The 23,861-nt window shown below is 34.9% G+C and overlaps 1 long non-coding RNA gene and 1 pseudogene across 1 annotated transcript in view; both read right to left on the bottom strand.

Annotated features, from left to right (window-relative positions):
- LOC133198813 (uncharacterized) overlaps positions 1–23,861 on the bottom strand; it is an 801,505-nt gene that overhangs the window by 364,770 nt on the left and 412,874 nt on the right. The window lies entirely within an intron of this gene.
- LOC133199186 (uncharacterized) lies at positions 16,642–19,971 on the bottom strand (annotated as a pseudogene).

Here is a 23,861-nt window from a genome sequence, read left to right as displayed (position 1 = left end):
ACCCAATTACTTCAGGTCAAGTATTTTTACTGTTTTTCTTAGGCTGTTGATTGAGTTTGGTCATGTAACACCTATCAATAGTGAATATTGAGCGTTTTACAGCATTTTTTAGCATCTAAAATGTATTCCAGTTGTACCCATGGTTACCACTTACTTAGAGATAAATTCTAAATAGTTTCTTTATAGCATAAGTGGCAACAAGGTGTCAAGTTTTTGCGAGAATGGTTTGTTTGTTTTTCTTAGTCTTTATTAAGGCTTAATAAAGATTCAAAGTAGCTGAAAATCTCAATTTTTCCAACTTTTCTGGCTGTTACCATGGCAACCAAGACACATAGCAACAAAATTTTATGTGATGTATGTTTCTGGTTTCAAGTTGTAATAATGGGCAAAGTTTCATCAAAATCGGTTACCATGCGTGGCAAAGAAGTTTAAGTGGTTACAGAGAATCGCTATTAAGGGAGTATGGTACTGACAAGTCCTAATTTCAGAGTAATTAAAACTCTAAAACATCCACATAAAATGAAAGAAGTACCTTTATATATTTCATAAAATATTATAAGAAAAGGTTCTAGTGAGTAAATCAAAAATTATGACGCACTAAAATAAGGGGGGTAACTCTGTATGATAAAGTGATATTTTTATAACCAATTTTTAAAAAATTGAGAACAACAATAAAAACAACATAAAAATATTTTTTTGAAAAAGATGTCATCCACAATATTGAAATTTTAATTTCAAAACAAAATAGTGCAAGAAAAAAGCCAAAAAGACAAATTAATTTTGATTCATTTATATCATGACAATTTATTGGGAAAATGGGTTCATGTATATGTACAACGTATTTTTTAATAATGAAAGAATAATTAAAAGTTTGATATCTTATGCTATATTTATAGTGATTTGCTTGCTTTACAAATTGCTAATAAAAAATTATAATGTTAGTGTGTAGTTTTGGAGTAATGTGCTCCCGAATTTCCTGACCCGAATTTCCTCTGCTCAAAAAGCCTGTTATAAAATGTTAAAATAATGAGATTGCAATTTATTTACTTGCTTATAGTTTCTAACTCTCCTGATTTTGTCGTTTTAAACTCAAATTTTTATCGTAGTTATTATTTTTCTCTTGTGACACGGCGGGCAATGCTTTTCACCAGATTTTTGCCGAACAATCCGAAAATCTTCCGATTTCCCGGTTTGGTTTTGTACATTATCGTGTACACGTCACTTCCAGTTTGCAACTCGTACACAAAATGCCGAATCGGAATCAAAGTTGAAAGTAGACTTGGAGGAGGTGTTTACAATTATCTATGAATTGTTTTGAACAAAAAAAAAAAAAATAGAATTTGAAACTCCGGCTTATAATTTCTAACGTTTTAGTGGAACGGATGAAATAAAGTGAATTGACGAAGACAGAATGCTCGAGGCTTATTGTACATTCGTTCTATGTCTCCATGTTTAATTTTAATTAATAATAAATCTTTGTCTTGAATGAATATTTTCCATCTTCAGCAATATTGAAAGATTAGATATGATTCAGTAACTATTAACTAACCAGCTATTAAACCCAGGTCCGTAGAATACGGGAGGGGGGGGGGGGTTCTGAGTTGTCAGATTTTTGAGAAATATTGCCCCCTTTTTTTGGTCTTTTTTCCCTTTATCAGATTTTTATTTGGGAAGTTGACACCCCCCCCCTTTTTTTTGAAATTGTTGCTACAAGTCTGACTAAACCATCATACATACTGTTGAAGCTAGGGAAAATAGTGACACCACCACAATATACTACACTGTACTTTGCTATGCATGTGTACAATATGGTGTAGAGTAACAGCAATATTTAACAAAATCAGATAAAATTTTAAGAGCTAAAACCACAAAGTACAAAAATAGTCCTTCACTAAAATAGATGAACTTATGTTTTATAATTTGAAGGGTTTTAAACTATTTATCTTAAGTATCTTTTTCTAGTTTTCTTTTTATGGTTAAAATAACCTTTGTTTCTCTAATAATAAGTATCATGTTTACAAGTCAAGCAGTAGGCTTGTAGCAATGGTTTCAAAAGTTGGGGGGGGTGCACCTTCCCCCCAAAAAATCTGTCAAGCCAAAAAAAACAAACAAAAAAAACAAAAAAAAAAAAAAACTAAACTCACCAAAAATAGGGGGAGGGGCAACTTCCCAAAATAATCTGATGGGCAAAAAAAAAAGAAACCAAACTAATTAAATGTCCATTTCGTGGAAATTGACAGTGCTTGACCTTGTAGGAACGGGGGGGGGGGGGCAATCACTATAACAAACTACTATACTCGGAAAAAGTAGGTCCCCCAGCATTTTACGGGCTTGAGCAGCTTTGTAATACTGCACCTGACATAACTCTCACACACTGACAGGAGCTTATGAATGAAGATAAAAATTTACAGTACATGACGTGAGGCAGCTTATTACCTCCTCAATGTAACCATATGCATGAGGGACGGGAGATTATTAATACAAGAAAGTTGTAGGAGATTATACATTCATGACATTGGGTCAGATTATGACACAGATTTGAGTCGTAAGCAATTTTTGTGTCCAGTATCAACTACCAATTAGCCTCCATTTGAGAGTAATAGACCAGGTACAAATAACACACCTTTTCTGCCAGAAGCCTTGAACTTGCTGGAATGACCTTGAGTCAAGGTCAGTTACTCAATACATACATGTAACCTTAGGTTATATGCAATATTTATGATCAGTATGAGCATCTCATGTTCTCCATACAAAATACAGGAATTCAATGTTATTCTTAAAATGACATTTAACTTGATCAAAGGATCTTGAGTCAAGGTCATGGCACGCATTTGGGTCATTAGCAGTCCTTGTGTGCCATTTTCATCATTTTTCCAATGGAAAACTTTGTTAAAAATAAGGAAGATGAATTTCCCAGGTTCTACTCTTTTTTTTAACATGCAGTGTATTTAGCATCTGTTCATACAATGATAAGGTAATTAAATAATTTTTATAATGAAATGTATTTAACATTGCAAATTTCATGAGAATCAAAATATATTAACATATTGAAAACTTATTTGCTCTATCTACAATTAAAAAAAAAAAGAAAAATAATTTGTAATTTGACCAAATTTGAATTAATGAAAACTTATTACATTTAGTACCAAACACTGACATTGTATCTAAAAATGATGCTACAAACATGGCAAATTCTGATAACACCAATAATGTATCCACAACTGATGTCATGGACATTTCAAACAGACTGAAGATATATGACTCTTTTCATATAAAACTCGGGGGGTCTTTCAACTGAAAAAGTCTGCATTCTGAGATAGAATCCACTTTACTTTTTATAACGAGTCACACACAGTTTTCAATTCACATCTTCCATCAATAACTCCATATCGAATTTGTTGGCAATGCCAGTTTTAAACTGCATTCGATAATACTGGGACATCATAGGAAATGATATGTATCCAGTGACTACACTTTTCTTGTCGTTACTCAAAACTTTAGTCTAATTCTGATTGTTACATGGAAACTTCTATGTTCACTTGTTATTGTACACCTTCATTCCATTTATTTATAGACCTGTAATTTTGTCTGCCTGTTTATTGATTGTTCTTTGTGGAAAAAGTTGAAAACTTTTCTCATCTCATTGCTGATATGATCACGATGTTCCCACTCTCTGTAAGAAACAATAATCTTGTTTTAGTTATTAGTTTAGGTGATAAAATAATTTTCATTTTAATAACAAGCAAATGAACTTGTCCACCTGATCTAGTCAATACAGGCCTACAGAATGGTTGTGTGTGTTGGGGGGGGGGGGGGGGGGGTCTGTCCTCCTAATTTTTTTCTGAGAATAGTATTTGGCTATAGAGTAAATTTTCATTAAGATGTCAGTTGCACCCCCCCCTTTTTTTTTTTTACTAGAGGTCTGCATCAATAAACTTGTTACATGTATATGGGCAGTTAGTGATTTCACATACCTAAACCTGTTGGCTTTATTTCAAACATGAAATGTTTAATAAGTTAATAACTATGAAACATACAAGTTGTATGTCCCTATGATACTATAAATAAACAATAATTAAGTATGTTTGTATTTATGTATAATTCATAATATTTAATGTCAAACCTAATATACCAGTTAGTATTCATCAAACAGTTACAATTCTTGCATATGGTTAGTGATGGGAAATTGGGATTTTTTTCATAATTGATTATTGGAATAATGGGATGCACTATAATCGAAAAAAAAAATTGATTAATTTCAAATATTATATTTCTTCAATTTCAAATGTAGAATGAATTGTTTAGAAATTCTGGAGTGATTTCCAAAATACATTTTTGAAACAGTTTGTATCATTGGGTTCATTTATTAGATTATTATTTAGGATTTAGTTAAATTCAAAGAAGAATGAATCAAAAATCAAAGGAATAATTTGCTTTTAACCACAGGAGTTCGCGTACCTATCAATTTAACCGAAATTTTCAGTAAATAAAAAAATACGTAATACCTATAATAATAATGTTATTATTATAGGTATTACGTATTTTTTTATTTACTGAAAATTTCGGTTAAATTGATAGGTACACGAACTCCTGTGCTTTTAACTAATATTTTGAGTAATCGATTATCTATAATCGGGGATCATTTCGATTAGATAATTGATTTAATCGATTAATCATTACATCACTACATATGGTACTTTCAACTTTATCTAAAACTTGTCATGGGTATCAACTATGATATACATGTATTTGTCTAAAAGTGACACATAGGTCTAATTGACTGATTACATGTATTTTTATGTTTTTCTTCATACTGTAATATATCACTACAGGTATAAAATACAATTTACTTGCTTACTAATTGTGAAATCTAGCCAATTATCAAAGAAAATAATCTAGTAAGTAAAGCCAAGAAAAATGATTGGTTAAACCTGCTTTGTTTCCACTTCTATCATGTTCATGCTTGAAAAATTTAGAGAACCGGTAGGTACTGGTAGGCATATTTTTAATTTTTTTTTTTGCGTGGACTTTTTTAAATAAAACAACCAAGTAACACTGATGTCCAGTCTATGCGAAAGTTTTTTGGACCACACAGGACATTGGGTCCTGTGTAATCAATGAACACACAGGACCGAATCAATTTTTGTTGGACCAAAAAACCTAATGTAAAAAAGTGAAACATGTGAAAATGCAGAGTAGTAAGCCTAACACCTTTTCTTTTACAAGGGATTGCTCCCGCATAGTACTGTAGATGGTCCATACGGTTTTAATCACCTTCATTTACGTATTTGGATTTGTGAGAAATTTTTTACTTATAACAAACATTTACATGACTCCCCATCAAAATAATAATGCTCAAAACTGGACATAGACACATCGGACATTCTGGTCCGGTGTAAAAAATGACACATCGGACCAGAGGCACTGCACATCGGTCAGGTCTGACAGTCCGATGTCTTTTGCATAGACTGGATGTCAAAGAAATAGTGTTTTATTTATGGTGGAAATTTTTTATACATGCTATTATTGGGGAATTTAAAATGAATATCCATATTTTTCTTGAAAAAGCATTTTAAAAAATTAGGGTCAGCTACAAAATAGGGTGGGTTCACTGGGTTGTGAAAGTGGAAACAATTTTGCCTAACAACACCACAGCCTAACATTTTGACAAATGTAAATGTACCTTAATGATAGCTGATGATCCATAAGTTAGGATATCCACAGCATGAAAGAGCTGCTGAAATGGCATGGACATTTCAAAGCATCTGTCATATCACCCCCAGTTCCATAACCCTCCTTCCAAGTTTCCAGATAGCAGATATTAAGGGTTCCAGATCCTGTTCCATCTCAACTTCATGTTCAATGTCCACAATATTAGGGATACCTATTCAAATAATATACATGTACTACTAAATCTATATAGCTGAGATTTCTTCCCTATCACTGCATATATGTAAATGTAGATGCAGTATATACAAAACGAGTGTTTTATTTTATTTTCATATTGTGTGGTCTGCATGATTATGATTGAGTTTCACATACTCTATAATATGTATTGATGCTTTTAGCTTTCATGAACTCAGAAGAAAATTCAATTAAAAAAATGATTATAGTCAAAATTGCAATTCAGACACTCCACCATCAACATAACTTGGAAATTAATAAGGAAAGAAATAATCTTAATAAAAAGAAAAGTCCTGTTTTAGGCCAAAGAATTTAGTGGTAAGTATTATTTTGTGTTGTAGTGTAGTGAATTTTTTATCTAGTATGTTTTGGAAGAAAATATTGTCTAGACAGTGTCCAACACCTTGCATCTGGTTACCTTCAAATTTCATTGAGTTATAACTGTGTCTCATATGACTTGACATTTATAATAAATTATTGTTTCTTTTAATATATTTTCTATGTTTGCTAAATTTAAAAGCATCAATACATACATGTAGACATGATAGAGTACATGAAACTCGAAACGTTTTTCCAAAATCAAGCGCACCTGAATAACATCAATAAATTTTTGAATTGTTATTGATTCACCAACATTCCGGAATGCAATCATGTCACACAATATAAAAATAAATTACAAAACAGAATTGTATATAAATCATGTAAATTACCCCCTCATGTTGTGCACTGGTAACCAGTGGTATTGTTTTTATTATAATATAGTGTAGTGCTCTTTATCCCTTTTTCGAATCTATATTGTAAACAACAACTAAGGAAGAATATAACAATTTTTAATCTCAAAATCTCTGCTTTTTTTTTTTGAAAAAAACTTTAACATGAATCGTCACTAATTTATAATGTTGTGTGTTAACTCATGCCCCCAATTCAGAAAAAAAGTACCCAGTTCACTCATATATATACATATATATATCTATCTTATCTAATACCGGTATTTTGCTGAGCCACAATCACTTTTACTGAATTTCTGAGGTAATGTTAGTTAAATGGTATCAAATACTAGAGACAAACCTGGGCAGATCGTTTTTGCTAGGCTAGAGTTGTCATGCGTTTGTGATTCGAATGATGGGTTTAATCTTTGCACAGTAATTTTCAGTCAGACGTAGCTCACCATCGCCCTTTTTGAGTCAACGAAGCCTTGCTGTACCGCTGAATAGATTTGGTTGACGAAAATCCTCGTTTTCTCCGCATTTCATTCTTTTCGAAACATCCGCTTTGTTTACATTACCGAAAAGTAAAATAAGTCGTAAAATTACCTCGACTTGTTGTTAGTTTGAATCCAATGAAATTTTAGTCACATTTTATATGATTTTATATCAAGTATATCTTTAAAATAAGTTGCATTGTAAATTTTATTTCCAACTCTACTAAAGAGATGAACGACATAAGATTCATTTACGTCATTCGGAGTTGCGCGGTGGATTCAAAATCGTCACTACCATACGTCCTTAAAGTCTACGCATGTTCATAACTTAGCAGACGTTTGATTTCCTACGGCTATGAAAAAAAGAAAATTTCATGTCAGCGGCGTATTTTTTAATGTTGATGACAGTGGATTATCTTTTCTCGATTCTTTGCATAACAATAATTTTGCTCATGTCTGACAAACCTTTTATGAAAGACTCGTCTCGAGTTATCCTTGTTCGACTTATCTGTATACGAATATTTTTGTATATAAAATTCAAATATACAGGAAAACTTTTGGGTTCCGAATTATTCTTTGAAAGAGTAAATGTATAATAAATATGTTTCAATTTCAACATGAACAATGTAAGTTTTGCTAAGAATAATTTGTAATACCAATATTTATCCAAACAAATAATAAATATAATCGTATTAATCGATATATTTTATTCGTTCCCCCTTTCGTCGCCTCTCTGTTAAAATCGCACAAGAATGCAGAGTTATACACCAAGGTTGAGAAACCACACGAAATATTTTGACTGGGTATGAGGGAGTGACAATTAATATGATTACATAAATTGATAGTACTTGTCGCATGGGTTTGACCTGGGGGATGGGGGTCTTCTTTCGTTGATACGATCTCTCAAAGAGAGGAACAGTCTTCAACCACTTCAAGGGTTTTTATATATTTAGATTTCACTCGCTCAGGCGGCACAGTGGTTAACAGTCTGGTCGAACCCCCAAACGGGGTTAAACAGAAAAAGGAAGAACATTCCCCTCAAAGGGGGACTGCGAGAATGCGTATATGTTAAAAATATGCGTATTTCACACTAAAAGTACAGGTTTACAAAAAACACCGGTGCAAAATAACGGATCACTTTGTTATTGTAAAACTACTCGGAAATGATAGCTTAAAGGTGTTTTAAGAGTTTGTATTTTACAAAACCACAACTAATGTACAAATCGGGGCAAAGTTGGCGATTTTTGCTCCTTGACATCCGGGTATTTAAGATAAAATATTCGATAAATAGACAAAAACAACTAACATAAATTTGAATTGTATTTTACTATCCTATATCATTAGTAGTATACTACTCCTGGTGCCTATCCAGGAGCCATTGGCATAGTAAATATAAAAATTCGGCCTGTATAAGCCTGTTGGGCCTGTGTAGATTGGCTGTGAACTGGATAGGTTGTTTTGCACAGTATAGGATTATGTCAACCTTAACAGTCTACTTTTTTGAATTTTTTTTAGACTGGATAGCCTGTATAGTCGGATATTTTTTTTCTTCCTGAATATCAGGTACTATACAGGATACCCCCCCCCTTTTTTTTTTAAAAGTCCATACCCTTTAAAGTAAAACAATGAGTACACACTTTGAATCTAACAAAAACAGAAGAATGATTTCAAATATATATACATCATTTTATTCATAGGATTAATACACTATCAGAGAACAAGAATATCAGATATATCACAAGCTAATATCACAACAATACAACAAAAGTTCTGGATTTTCAGTTTCAGTTTGTCCTTAATATTACTAGTCTGAAGTTTTCTTTTGTTAGTCACTGTGTTAGGAATCTGCTGTTCCTGAGTCCTTTTCTCCTGGGTCTTATATTCCTGAGTTTTCCCTAATCTTCGTACTTCTCTCGCTAATTGTTGATCATCCTCTGGGCACTCATTAGCCCTATGTCCCATCCTTCCACACTTGTAACACAAATCGTTTTCTTTTCTGGGACAGTCTGATGACCAATGACTCAACTCTTTACAGAAGAAGCATGGATCTGTTTCTTTAGTCTTTTTTTCCCCGTGTCTTCTTTTTTCTGGTAAGATCCACCTTTCATTTTCTCTTGGATGTTACCGACTTTGACTTCTAGTCTGGGCAATCTAGCCCTTATCAAACAAAATTCACTGGTGTTATATGTTTTCAAATCTGTCAGCATCTTAATAATTCAATCCAGAGTAGTTGTCAAGATGCTCATATCTTCTTTGGTCATAGGTTCTGGAATATTGTATAGCCCTAAATCCAATCCGATGGGATCTTGTGTTTACAATGCCTGGCTTTATCCCATCAACCGACCTTGGGGAAACTAGCGATCATTCATTTCTTTTGTAAAGGGATGAAAAAGACTTTACCCGAAAAAAAATGCACGGGATGAAATGAAGCAATATTTGGAAAAACCCTACAGTTTTCTATGTCACCCCGAAGGGAGAAAAGTGATTCTACTCTGGAAAGACAGAGAAACGATGGAGAAAATCTGCATTCAATACGGGATGAAATCTCTGGAAATTTCAAAAATGCTAAGAAATGTGTGACTTTTGATACGGACTTGAATGAAATTCATTATTTACCACCCGAAGAATCGGAAAAGTGAATCGATGGCTCAAGTAGCCGATCGATTAAGATTTCATAGAATTCGACACTTGGAAGAATTGTTCAACAAAAAATAAAGGATGAAAAACCCCACAATAGGTCTTTGAGTAAACCCTGTAGAAAAAAACCCAATGGACCCTCAAGGGCCACCCCAAATTTTACGAAGAGATTATGTTTTTGAAACACAGATGGTTATACAGAAACGTATAATCACCCCCTGGGTCACGGTTATAAAAATTAGAATTAATTATTTTTTTAATTAAATTCATTTTTTTTTAAAATGAAAAAAAAAATCAAACACATTTTTTTATATTTTAATTTATTTTTTATTAACTCATAATGATTTAATTAATACATAATCAATATATAACAGTCATTTTTTCTTTATAACCCAATAATAATATTTTTTTATTAACACATAAATACACACTTAATGTTTCTAGATGGTTTTATGAACACAATATCAAAAAACTTAAAGATTCTTGAACATCTCTCTCATTCCATGAAATTTCTCCAGGCACCAATTTCCCATATAATGAATTCATCTCTGGACTCTAATTCTTTGTTTCTCTCTTCAGGCATTCGATATTCTTCATAGTGACCTCCTTGCTTGTAAAACTGCTGTACTGTGAGACATATCAAATTTTGCATGCATACGAACTTTATGTATATCAAGACTTCCTACAGTACAGTTTCCCTCATTTGAATGTAGCCTCTGATTTGATGCACTTCTCCAGTCCATGGATGAATTTCCTTTCTTAAGATCAGGTACTGAAATCCACCTTCTCTACTAGTTCTTCTTCTTCTATCACTTCATTGATAACAAAATTCAAGTTGATGGCTACTCTAAAATATCGGTAAGGATCCTCTGGGTCATGGATCTCATTATGCGTTTTGTAAATATTACAAGGTTTTGCCTCCGAAGTTTTCAAGTCTGTGCTTCCTTTTATACGCCCGTCTTTAGACGAGACGTATAATGTTATGGCGTTCGTTCATGTCCGTCCGTCCGTCCGTCAGCTTCATTGGACAGAAAAAAAAGGCATATGTGTGTGTGTGTGTTTGTTTATAATTTTTATTAATAAAAACAATAACAAACATTTAGAATAGCAACATAGTATTCATAATAACAAACATTTAAAACTTTTGTACAGTTCTTTTCTTTCTATGGGAAAAGATCTTCTCATGTACAAATACCCTCTATCGTATTCTCTTAGGATCACTTTCTTCACATAATCTTTCATAATACTGTTCATTATCTTCATATTCCATCCATACCCCTTCGATCCAAGTCATTTCTGGTCCCTTTCATTGATCCAAGACATATTTTACTTTCCATTTGAATTCCTCATAGGATTTTTTCGGTGAGGAAACTACTAGCATGTCGTTTTGTGTCATATTCCTAGGTAACTTTATTCTCCTATACATGTAGGTATCCAAGTAAGGATTCTTGACTACTGGATTCTTATCCTTAAAATCTTGTGTTCTATGTCCCTCAGTGAAATCAGGAATGATAATTTTTTTTGGACTTGTCCCATTTTATATACCCCTGTATCTATTTTTAGCTTCCAGGGGGAAACCTAGAGAGAATGTTTTGTAAGGAATAATTAAAAAAAAATCTCCTGCTCTTTCTATATCACTAAATGTGCTCCCTTACTTTAACAAAAAATGCAAACAAATAATATGCCGACATTCAATCTTTCAAAAGTTTAAATATTATATATTGAATCTTAAGATTCGGACTTTCAGTCTTTCAAACTTTAAATCTTTCAAATTTTAAAACATTCAAACTTTCAAATTTTCAATCACTCAATTCTATATTTTTATTGAATTTCCATAGTAATTGCATTTGTAAGGACTGTAAACCAAGTCCACGACCTCTTGTTATAAAGGTGCTCGGTGACTGGAAATTGTTGCAGGCCAGACACAGTCTCTGCAGAACCAAAAAAAAATTTGTTAAATTTTAAGATTAAGAAGCAGATGGAAATTAAATATTAATCGTACTTCCAAGTTTTCGGGTTTTTTTTTCTAACGCTGATGGGTAACAACGTTTTTTTCGAAGAAGCCATTGTTTTCTTCCACGTATGTTGGTCCTCACAGATAAAATCTTAATAAAATACCTATTAATTAATGTGATTGTTGACCCTTTCTAATGAAGGTGCTCGATGACTAGCAATTATTGCAGGACAGAAAAACAGTTTCTGCAGAACAAAAAAAGAACCTTTATATTTAATTTTAAGATTAAGAAGCAGATGGAAAAATATAATTACTCGTACTTCAAGTTTTCGTTTCTTTCTTTCTAACGCTGATGGGTAACAACGTTTTTTTTTTTTGAAGAAGCCATTGTCTTCCATGAATTTCAGTCCTCACTGAGACAATATAAAAAAACTTTATTAATTGATATGATTGTCGAAGAATTATAGCTATAAAGAAAAAGCAGGTACTTTTTTCCAATCTGAGCCGGTGGAGAAATATAATTACTCGAAGTGTCCGTTATATTTTGTTCCAAAGCTGTTTGGTAGCACCGTTTGATTTTGAAGAAACCATTCTCTTCTTGCATTACTGATTGTAATGGCATCTGAAATCCTCCGAGATAAATCTAAATTCATACAATATTATAGCGTTCGTCTCTTTACTACATACCTAATGGCAGTGATGGTAACCAGAGAAAACACTTTGAATATAAAATCCGCATTTTTAATGCTGCCAGGTCGACGGTATTATAATGATACAGAAAACACTTGAAGAAACACGTCTGATCTCGTCAGCATCCAACAGAAAAGGAGAGCGAGTGTCAGCTGCAGAACTGTAGCTACAGATCCAAGCGTTGTAAAACCTTCGATTTACGCCGGGCGTGTTATATCATGATGACATCAACATGGACATCAGAATGTATTTTAATGGATACTCGGAAACCACATACCGCCCTTAGGAACCGTTTACAGGTAAATAAAGTATGAGGAATAAGAGTAAAATATATGATTAATTTTCGGATACCTATCTTAAAGCGGGGAAAAAGCATATAATACAAGGAATAATGCCCGAAGTTAGCAACAAAAAAAAAGCGGCCGCGTAAATCGAAGGTTTTTACAAGCTTAAATCTGTAGCTAGGAGCTGTACACCTCACAGCAGGTGCGAGATCAATGTACTACGTAATCAGAGGTGGCAAACCAATTTGTGCCCAGCACCTTAGGACCAAAAACTCTTACCCTTTTAAGAAAGGCATTCCCAATACAATAGGGCAAACTATAAATGTATATACTTACAACCTAGCAGGGCTTGCCAGACATAAATTCATACAGTATCAATACACGTAAACGTTATAAAATGTAATAGAATTATCACAGTTAATATTACAGTCCCATACGTGGTCCTTCGTTGATTCCCATCTCCAATCATCCACCACATGATCGAACGTTGAGATACACTCATCCGGACATTGACATCCAATCAGGACAGATATGATGTCTAGCGTTGACATCAAGCCCACGACTCCGTCGCGAGCGCTCCATCCTGGGACAGGTAAGCTCTGCATACATCTCCCAAAATAATACTGTGCGGCAAATATAACAGATAGGTAATTAACCACCAAGAGAGCTGGATTCCCGGATCAGTAAAAAACTATATTGCATAAACCCCTCATTTTGGCTTTTAAATAACGCCCTTAAGTTCTGATAAACTCTTCCCGCAAGCAGGGCAATGTCTTCTTTCCTGGTTACGGCTACTTGCTCATGAACTATCCTGTTGTGTTTAGGACCCATCGGGTACTCTGCTCCACAAGGTCGGTTAGGGCTTTCCGTCATTAATCTTACAAACAATAATATCTTCCATTACATAATGTCAAAAATGACAGATTTTCATGGTCATTACTCTTGAATATTAAAGAAATCATTTGATTTGTGCACAGTCATTCATCATACTTGAATAATCAATGTTATATGAAATATGTTTTTAAAAAGTATACATTTCACAATCTGCAATAATAAATCATTGATCTTGTTTTATCCCTACTTCATTTGCACTGGTGAACACATGCTTGAATTCATCAATATTCTTTAAATAATGGTCATAACACGCTGTCCTGTACATGCTGAAAAAGGGACAGCGATAACATTTATATTATACATTCAGGTAAATTAGTTGAATGTGATTCATCGAGAAACATTTTTAGGTCACCTGAGTCACTCAGGTGACCTATTGCTATCTCTTTTCGTCCGTCGTCGTCCGTCGTTCGTCGGTCGTAAACTTTTGAACATTTTCAGCTTCTTCTCTGGAACCAGCAAACCAATTTCAACCAATTTTGGCATAGAGCATCTATGGGTGAAGGGGAACAAAAATTGTGAAATTCGTGGCCCCTGCCCCCCAGGGGCATGAGGGTGGGGCCAAAACCATCAAAATTAATGCAATCTTTAAAAATCTTCTTCTTTGCTCCTGGACATCAAGCAGTCAAACTGTTGGCATGATTGTAATAAGCATTGAGCCCTCTACCAAAATTGTGAAATTCATGGCCCCAGGGTCAGGGGTTATGGTGCTAGGGCGGGGCTATATAGATCATATAGTGAAAGTGCATTATTTCTTTGAAAATCTTCTTCTCTACTCCTGGGTATTATTGAAACAAATTGAATACATAGTTATGACAAGCAAGGGTGACTCTACCAAAATTGTGAAATTCATAGCCCAAGGGTCAGGGGTTCTGGTGCTAGGGCGGGGCTATGTAGATCATATAGTGAAAGTGCATTATTTCTTTGAAAATCTTCATCTCTACTCCTGGGTATTATTGAAACAAATTGAATACATAGTTATGATAAGCAAGGGTGACTCTACCAGAATTGTGAAATTCATAGCACCAGGGTCAGGGGTTCTGGTGCTAGGGCGGGGCTATATAGATCATATAGTGAAAGTGCATTATTTCTTTGAAAATCTTCATCTCTACTCCTGGGTATTATTGAAACAAATTGAATACATAGTTATGATAAGCAAGGGTGACTCTACCAGAATTGTGAAATTCATAGCACCAGGGTCAGGGGTTCTGGTGCTAGGGCGGGGCTATATAGATCATATAGTGAAAGTGCATTATTTCTTTGAAAATCTTCTTCTCTACTCCTGGGTATTATTGAAACAAATTGAATACATAGTTATGATAAGCAAGGGTGACTCTACCAAAATTGTGAAATTCATGACCCCAGGGTCAGAGGTTCTGGTGCTAGGGCGGGGCTACATAGATCATATAGTGAAAGTGCATTATTTCTTTGAAAATCTTCTTCTCTACTCCTGGGTATTATTGAAACAAATTGAATACATAGTTATGATAAGCAAGGGTGACTCTACCAAACTTGTGAAATTCATAACCCCAGGGTCAGGGGTTCTGGTGCTAGGGCGGGGCTATATAGATCATATAGTGAAAGTGCATTATTTCTTTGAAAATCTTCTTCTCTACTCCTGGGTATTATTGAAACAAATTGAATGCATAGTTATGATAAGCAAGGGTGACTCTACCAGAATTGTGAAATTCATAGCCCCAGGGTCAGGGGTTCTGCTGCTAGGGCCGGGCTATATAGATCATATAGTGAAAGTGCATTATTTCTTTAAAACCTTCTTCTCTTCTTTTGGGTATTATTTAAACAAATACATGGTTATAATAAGCAGGGATGTCTCTTCCAAAATTGTGAATTTCATGACCCCTGGATCAGAGGTTCTGATGTTAGGGCGGGGCTCTTTTTATTATATAGTGAAAATGCTTTAATGCTTTAAATATCTTCTCTGCACCGGGGCATATCAGAGGCAAAAAGAGTAAAAGTTTTAATAAGGAAGGGTATTTTTACCAGATTTTTGAACATCAGGACCATTTGGTCAAGTGTTCAGGTCCAGGCCAGGGCTCTATTAATTTGTATTCTACTGAGAGGAGTTATTCCCCTTTGCCATTTACTTGTGATAATTAAACACTGTAAATATTGTACTTCAAAGGTTAATAGAATAAGAGAATTATGCAAGAATTTTTATTGTATAATACAGAAAGTACTTTCATAGTTTTAATGATCAGGTAGACTTGTAAGTAATAGATAAACAAAAATGAGACAAAAATAACTTATCTTATTAAATGTTCATCAAAGACCATGCAAGAGAGGCCAATGTTAGAGATTTCAACAAGGAATTAAAATAGTTCAGAAGCACTGATAGTTTGTTAATATACTGTATATTGAGAGTGATAAATGGGGAACAGATTAGAACCTAATTTATGATCTGTTAATGAATACTAGACTAATTATTTTGTTGATCCTGATCACCCTATTTTTCTTGCTTTTGGGCAACAAAGCTTCACCTTTCAGTGCATTTTCTACTCTATGGATCCTCTAAATTGTTGTATTATACTCAGGTGACCATTAAGGGCCTTGGGCCTCTTGCTTAAAAGACACTATTACCCGCTGAATAACGAAGCCACACCCTCCAGCATAGCAACAGTCATCATTGCTTGACGACGGGTGTTATTCCAAAATATTTATGCACTGCAAGGTTCACTGTAATATGTATTTGTATAAATACGCCCCGGTTGACAATGGTTTTCTTGGGGTGAAATTTTTCAATGTTACACTCAACTACATGCGCCTCGGTTGACAATGGTTTTCTTGAGGTGAAAATATTCAATGTTACACTCAACTATATGCAGTATTAATATATTGTTATACCTTTCAAAACTGCTTCCGATGTAAAACTTAAGACTTAATAAAATCTAAGATTTACAATGTTTTACTAAGTGGTCCACTAATAATTATAAAAACAACTCTCAGAAATAAACCCCTAGATGTCAACAAAAAGTTAAACCCATTTTAATATCTCCTAAAATTTGGATATCTACATGTTATAATTATTTTATTTCATTTCCATGTTAATTTTGTATCAATGAAATATCAGGAAAATTTTGATAGGGAATATCCATATATTACATGAACTACATAGAAAACCGGGAAAAGAATACAATTTAGGTAACTACCCACTCATGTCCCTCTTTCACATGAGTGGGTTTAGGTCTAATAGAGGGGATGTCACCCTTTACCCTCTTTGATCATCTGTCTCTTTGAGCGAGTAGATTGATTCCGTTCGTACTTGGAATCAAGATCTTCCATATACCTATTATATTCATCTGACCTCCAAGAAGAGGTTTCACTATAAAAAATTCCTCCTCGTCACTGACGACCTCTTCCTCGGAGGACATGTAAGACAACTCCAATGCCTCTGTGATCTTCCTCTTTTTGGTTTCGTCACACCCACTTTTCTTTTCAACCATAGATTTTCTCCACTGTAATTTCTACATATAAACAAGACTGTCTTTGCTTTCAAATTGCTTTTAAATATGTTCATATTGAAATGAAAACACTTTGTTCATTTGTCTACTTAATTAAATGAATCAATTTTTTTAAGTGTTTCAAATTGTATATTACATAAATGTAAACAATGAATCAAAGATTATAAGAATATTCTAGAAACGTTCACTTGTATATAATATCTGTTCTTACCCCTTTCCTTCTACTGTAATGGACCATCTCCGATTTGTGTTGTTGTGCTTTACCGGTCCTCTCCTTATGTTGCTTTTGAGCAACAGAGTCAAAATATCTCTCTATTACAACTGTTATAAAATATTTAAAATTATCAATTATAATATATTTTTAATAATAATATATATACATTTGAATTTTGTATTTGATCACTACATGGCATCAATAATTCAGTATTATTATATAGTTTTGTAGTGACCGGGTATGCAATAACACATCTGTAACAATTTTAAATGATGAGGCAAAGGCGATCCAGGTTTTACATTTACTATTTCATCCCATACCCTGTCAAATAAAACTAGGTGACAGATTTACCCCACAGATGACATAATTATATACATGCATCTCCTGTAGGGTGCCTATTATGAGGTCATGTTATCTTATGCAATATTGCTTTATGAGTGTTTTTTAAGTAATAAAATAAAGGGAGAAAAGATTCCATAATTTGTGCTCTTTACTGATACTAGTTAACTTTTAATTGAGAGTATAGACACTCGGCAAGCCTCATGTCTACTAACAATGAAACAGATTAAGGAATTCGAGTAATTCCAAGTGTTACAAAAGAACAATATCTCCATATCAATTGACGGTGCATGTTACTTATCTTTCTATATCACTAAATGTGCTCCTTTATTTTAACAAGAAATACAAACAAATAATATGCTGACATTCAATCTTTCAAAAATTTAAATATTATATATTGAATCTTAAGATTCAGACTTTCAGATTTCAAACTTTAAAACATTCAAACTTTCAAATTTTCAATTCCATATTTTTTATTGAATTTCCAAAGTAATTGCATTTGTAAGGACTGCAAAACCAAGTCAACGACCTCTTGTTATAAAGGTGCTCGGTGACTAGAAATTGTTGCAAGCCAGACACAGTCTCTGCAGAACCAAAAAAAAAAAGAAAGAAAGAAATGTTAAATTTTAAGATAAAGAAGCAGATGGAAATAAAATATTGCTCGTACTTCCAAGTTTTCGGGTTTTTATACGCCCGTCTTTAGACGGGACGTATTATGTTATGGCGTTCAGGTCCGGCCGTCCGTCTGTTTGCTTTTTTCGTGTCCGGCTCATAGCTTTAATACTATTAGGCTTAGGATTATCAAACTTTGTCAGCTGATACTTCTTGGGTAGAAGGTGTGTCGCACATTTAAAGTAGGTCGCTCTGACCTTTAATTAAGATGCTAGGGCCAAATATGGAAAAATCCTGTCCGGCTCATAACTAGAAAACTATTGGACTTAGAATCATCAAACTTGGCCAATTTATGCATCTTAGGTAGAAGGTGTGTCGCGATCAATTTCAAGGTCACTGTGACCTTTACTTTAAGTGAAATTTTAAAAAAAAAATGTCTTTTTACTATTAGATTACACAATCCCCAAAAATGCAAGAGTGTTGCAGTACCCTTATTAAAAAAATGTTAAATCAAGAAAATACTTATTTTTTTTCATTATATACTTTACAGCAATCTGTTACAAATATAATGTAATAAGAGAAATTCCTCCTCTCCCATGGGTGTAATTATCAAGAACTGGTCAAGGAGAATTTGATAACAGAAAATTGCATGTCAAATTAGAGAGAAATTAATGAGTTAAGTGTGAGGAGGTAACTGGTAGAGCATCTCTGATGAAGCAGGTGTTATCTATATCTCTTGGGAACTGAGCAAAAAGAATCAGAGTAGTATAAGCAGCCTGGATGGCTGGGTCAACTGAGTGCACTTTTTGTCCCCTGTAGGATATGGCTGGTTCAATCTAGTACACACCCTAGAAAAACCCATGAGGAAACTCGTGTGCAAAGGGGGGGGGGGTACGTTTGATCTACGTTTGTGCTTACTCTAAAATCGCTGAGTCAGTAATACATAGGCAATACACAAACTTGGCATCGATTCAAATGCATTGTGACGTCATGTGTCATTCATACAGCCAGTCTCTCTTTCTCTATTTTCTGAAAACCGAAAAAAACAATAACACAGAAAAAGTTTGTAAGATGATTTATTCAAATTAAAAAAAATGTATATAATTTTACTTTTTCTTCTGGAGTTTCAGGGGCTGTTTCTTCTCCGTCTGGGTTGTAGCAGGAAGTTTCCTCTTGTTGTTACCCTGAATTTTATCCTGGTGACTGGTCTTATGTTCCTGATGGGTGGTCTTGTTTTCTTGAGCCTTTTTCTAAACTTTTTCTACTTCTTTGACAAATTCCATACTGTCATCTGTGCACTGATGGGCCCGATGTCCAAAATTTCCACACTTGTAGCATAAGTTCTGTTTTTTTCTGGGACAGTCTGGGGCCCAATGTCCTAGCTCTTTACATATAAAACATGGGTCTGTCTGTTTAGTTTTCTTGGCAGCTCCTGTATCTTAATTTTTCTGGTAAGGGTTTCCTCTCATTTTTTCTTCCATTCTAGCGACTTTAACTTCTAATCGGGACAATTTCCGACGTATTAAACAAAATTCACTGGTGTTGTACTCTTTCAGTTGAGTCAGCATGTTAACAATGCCATCCAGAGTGGTGGTTAAGATGCCCATATCTTCCTTTGTCATGGGTTCTGGCATATTATAAAGTCCCAGATCAAATCCGATCGGATCCTGCGTGTCAGGCATTGTCGGTAGAGCATATCCCAATCCTTCATTGCTAGCTGAAATATAATTACGATTTTCCACGGAATTCATCATCGCCTGTGCCATGTTTCTACGTCTGTCAAGTTCGAAGTGCCCACTAAGAATGATCTTAAATTTCCAGCTCTGGTTTATATACCCTTTTGGATTTCGTGTGCAAAAATATGTTTGACTTACGTTTTGTACCCTCGCGCTTAGTACCCTCTCTCGTTTTACCTACGTTTTGCTGAGTCAGTACATTATGGGTGTACGTACTGTGTACGTCTTGTATAGATACATGTTTTTGGTTTTTTCCAACGGAGAACAGGGGTATAAATAAGAAAACATTTCTTTTAATTTCTTCACAATTGACTATCATGTCAACACATAAAGACACTCACTCTTTGGTGTTGGAAGGGTATGATTTTTTAATGCGATGTATAGAGAAAAATCAAGAAGCTCTACCCCCAGAAGCAGAACCAGTGTTCCAGAGAGCGACGACCATCATAGAAAACACTCAGGACTTGTGGTTACAATGCCTGGCTTTATTACATCGTCCCAAAGTGGGGAGACTAGCGATTATACATTTCCCTTGTCAACGGATCAAAAAGACTCTACCAGAAAAAATGTACGGGATGAAAATGAGCGAATATTTAGGAAAACCTTACAGTTTCCTATGTCATCTCGAAGGGAGCAAAGTATTTCTACTCTGGAAGGATATAGAAGCGGTAGAGAAAATATGCATCCAATACGGGATGAAATATGTGGAAATTTCAGAAATGCTAAAAGGCACAAGTGTGTAACTTTTGATACCAGCCTCAATGAAATTTATCATTTACCGACCGAAGATCAAAAAAGTCCATGGATGGCTATAGTAGCAGATCGATTACGATTTCAGAGGAGAATTCGACAGTTTGAACAATTATTAATGAAAAAATAAAAACAAGATTGAACACACAATAAGTCTTTGTTATTATTTCTATACAAATATGACGCCATCTTGTGTCCTTTTTTAGACGCTGAGATTTTAATTTTTTTGTTCATAAAGAAAAAAATCTATTCCCATTTCAATTAAAGAAGATACAGATTGATTTTAAAGTAATCTGATTCTGTTTTATCTCAAAATCTTTCAGGATTCCTTAAAAAAAATTATGCCTATGTGTATAGAATGCTGTGTCTTGTAATAAGACGCTGTGTTTTGTCAATATTGTTATTTATAAAACTTCTAGACATTCCCACTGGAAATAAAGTGGATTCAGATCGTTTTTCAACTAAACTGATTTTATTTATTTAAAAATTCCAGTCAGAAAAGGTCACGATTTAAAAAAATCCTATATTCTCTATACAAGTCTATCCAGTGATTTTCTAAAAAAAAAAAAAGGCCGACCTTCGCCTTCTTGTGTCTATGCCTAAACAGACTCTGGCTATATTTTTACACTTGAAACCATTCATTTGATTTAAAAACAGCATCAACACTTTTCCCTAGGTTTAATCTCATTGTATAGATTAAGTTTTCCTTGTATCAAACTCTAAAAAGGGTTAAAATACTTATTTTACGTATTCAGGTGACCCGATTTTAGCCCTTCGGTTCAACATCAATGCTTCTTTTCTAGACGACAGATAAATGTCATGCATCAAAAATACTGTGAAATCATGCCTGAAACTAACCTTCATCTTATGGCTAAGATGTTTGAAAGTATTTCTAATCCCATAATAAGTTATTCACTCCAATGTATAGATTATGAAGCACAAAATAACACAATTTGACGTCGCCATGATTTTTATGCCCCGCCATGAATATGGCTGGGGCATATAGTGTTTGTCATGTCCGTCTTCCGTCCTTCCGTCACACTTTGCGTTTAGCTCTGTTCAAAGCTCAGTTTCAAAGAAACTATCCAAGATATTTTTATCAAACTTCATATGCTGATAGATATTGGTGAGAGCTATGCAACTGCATCAACTTTTTTTGACCTTGACCTTTCTTTTGACCTTGACCTCACTTTTCTTAAATTAGTGTTTAGCTCAGTTTTAAAGATACCATTCAAGATAGTGTTATCAAACTTCAAATGCTGATACATACTGATGAGAACTATTCAACTGCATCAACATGTTTCGACCTTGACCTTTCCTTTGACCTTGACCTCACTTTTCTTAAATTAGTGTTTAGCTCAGTTTTAAAGAAAACATTCATAATATTTTTATCAAACTTCGTATGCTGATACATACTGATGTAACCTTTTCAACTGCATCAACAATTTTTGACCTTGACCTTTCCTTTGACCTTGATCTCACTTTTCTTAAATTAGTGTCAAACTTCATATGCTGATACATACTGATGTAAGCTATTCAACTGCATCAATATTTGACCTTTCCTTTGATCTTGAGCTCACTTTTCTCAATTTGTGTTTAAATATTGCTAATATACCCTCGACGGGGCATTCATGTCCTATGGACATATTTCTAGTTTTGGCTCTCGCTTTAGGGTGCTCTCTTTTACGCTCGCTCTGTGCGCATAAATACGGCAGCTTGCCAGAGCTCAGTGTCATTCGTTAGTATCAGTTTTGCTGACACGCCACGATGGCTGAGGATGATGTCCAGAATTTCTACATCATTCCTGGGTTAGAGATCATAAATGTTTGGATCGTGAGGGACGTAGCCACCGGCAGGGACTTAGCTCGCTGGCCGATAGCTACCCTGGGCCTAGCCAGCGACCTGATAAGGGGGAGAAGACGACAACGACGATGAAGAGGAAGAAGACGTAGCCCTTCTAACAGTGATGAAGATGAACAGCCAAGAAGAAGGAGGAGGAGGACAGAATCACCATCACCACCTGCTTCCTATTCGGCCCCTCTGAGTAGTCCGGAACTACTCGAGGACACCCCGAGAATCCCGTCCCCTCCAAGAAGACCACCTACTCCGACCTGGTCACCCAGTCATCCCCCGGGAGCAGCTGCTGGACAGTGGGATTCCTCCGTAGATTCGGATTGGACCCCTCCCGTTAACAACGACTGGGCTGGACAGGGGGATTCGTCATCCGTTGATTCGGATTGGTCCCCTCCCGTCAACGATGACTGGGCACCCTCCCCGGAGCTGGCAAGACCACCACTACCACTACCCCCGACCCCGGAGATGTCACCAGGTGTGAGTACTACGAGGTCAATTCCTAGACGGGGGATTTATGTAGCCCAAGCCAGGCTGGATTCCTGTGCAGTTTGCTTAGAGGAGGATGTTATGTCTAACTACATCTGCTGCCAGTGTCGCCGTCGACCGGCTTGTCTTGAGTGTTCAGCTGTGCTGGTACAGATGAACCAATGCTGCCCTCTTTGTCGACGCAGGCGTTCGAGATATGCAGCACCTCCTCCAAGACATTCATCTCTACCCCCACCCAGAAGGCCGGACTTTCTGGAGCCTTTGACCGGTAACCAGCGACCTCCCCTCTCAGGCAGAACAGAGTTCCGCGGCAGAGGCAGAGGTAAAGGCAGGCCTCTCAGGGAGTAAACCCTTGATAAAGAAAAAAATCAACCAACGGCCCTTTTAAGGGCCACTCCAATGATTCGAAAAGATACCTTTTTAAATACATCAAGGTTATAGAAACGTATAAACGGCCCTTTTAAGGGCCACTTTAATGATTTGAAAAGATACCTTTTTAAAAACATCAAGGTTATAGAAACTTATAAACACCAGGTCACTATTTTGTTTTTTTGAAATTTTAAAACGATTAATCTTTTTTTTTTTTTTTTTTTTTTTAAAAAAAGAAATAACATATAAACATTTTTTTAATTTTTTATAACACAGTCAATATTTATAACACACAATCAATGTTTATGAAGAATGTACACTTGTTTTTGATAGTTCTTTACAAATTGTTCAATATATTGTCTATAATGAGTCCAATTTCCTCCTGCTAAACCACATCCTATTTTATAAGGAAAGGCATAAGTCTGGTAAGGTAAAGTTCCCAATTCTTGTAAACAAGCTTG

Source organism: Saccostrea echinata, unplaced genomic scaffold (assembly GCF_033153115.1).
Source record: "Saccostrea echinata isolate AGI-Se365-2 ecotype Australia unplaced genomic scaffold, CSIRO_AGI_Sech_v1 ptg000033l, whole genome shotgun sequence".
Lineage (NCBI taxonomy): Eukaryota > Metazoa > Mollusca > Bivalvia > Ostreida > Ostreidae > Saccostrea > Saccostrea echinata.
The sequence above is the reverse complement of the archived record's forward strand: the minus strand, read 5'-3'. Positions and strand labels throughout refer to the sequence as shown.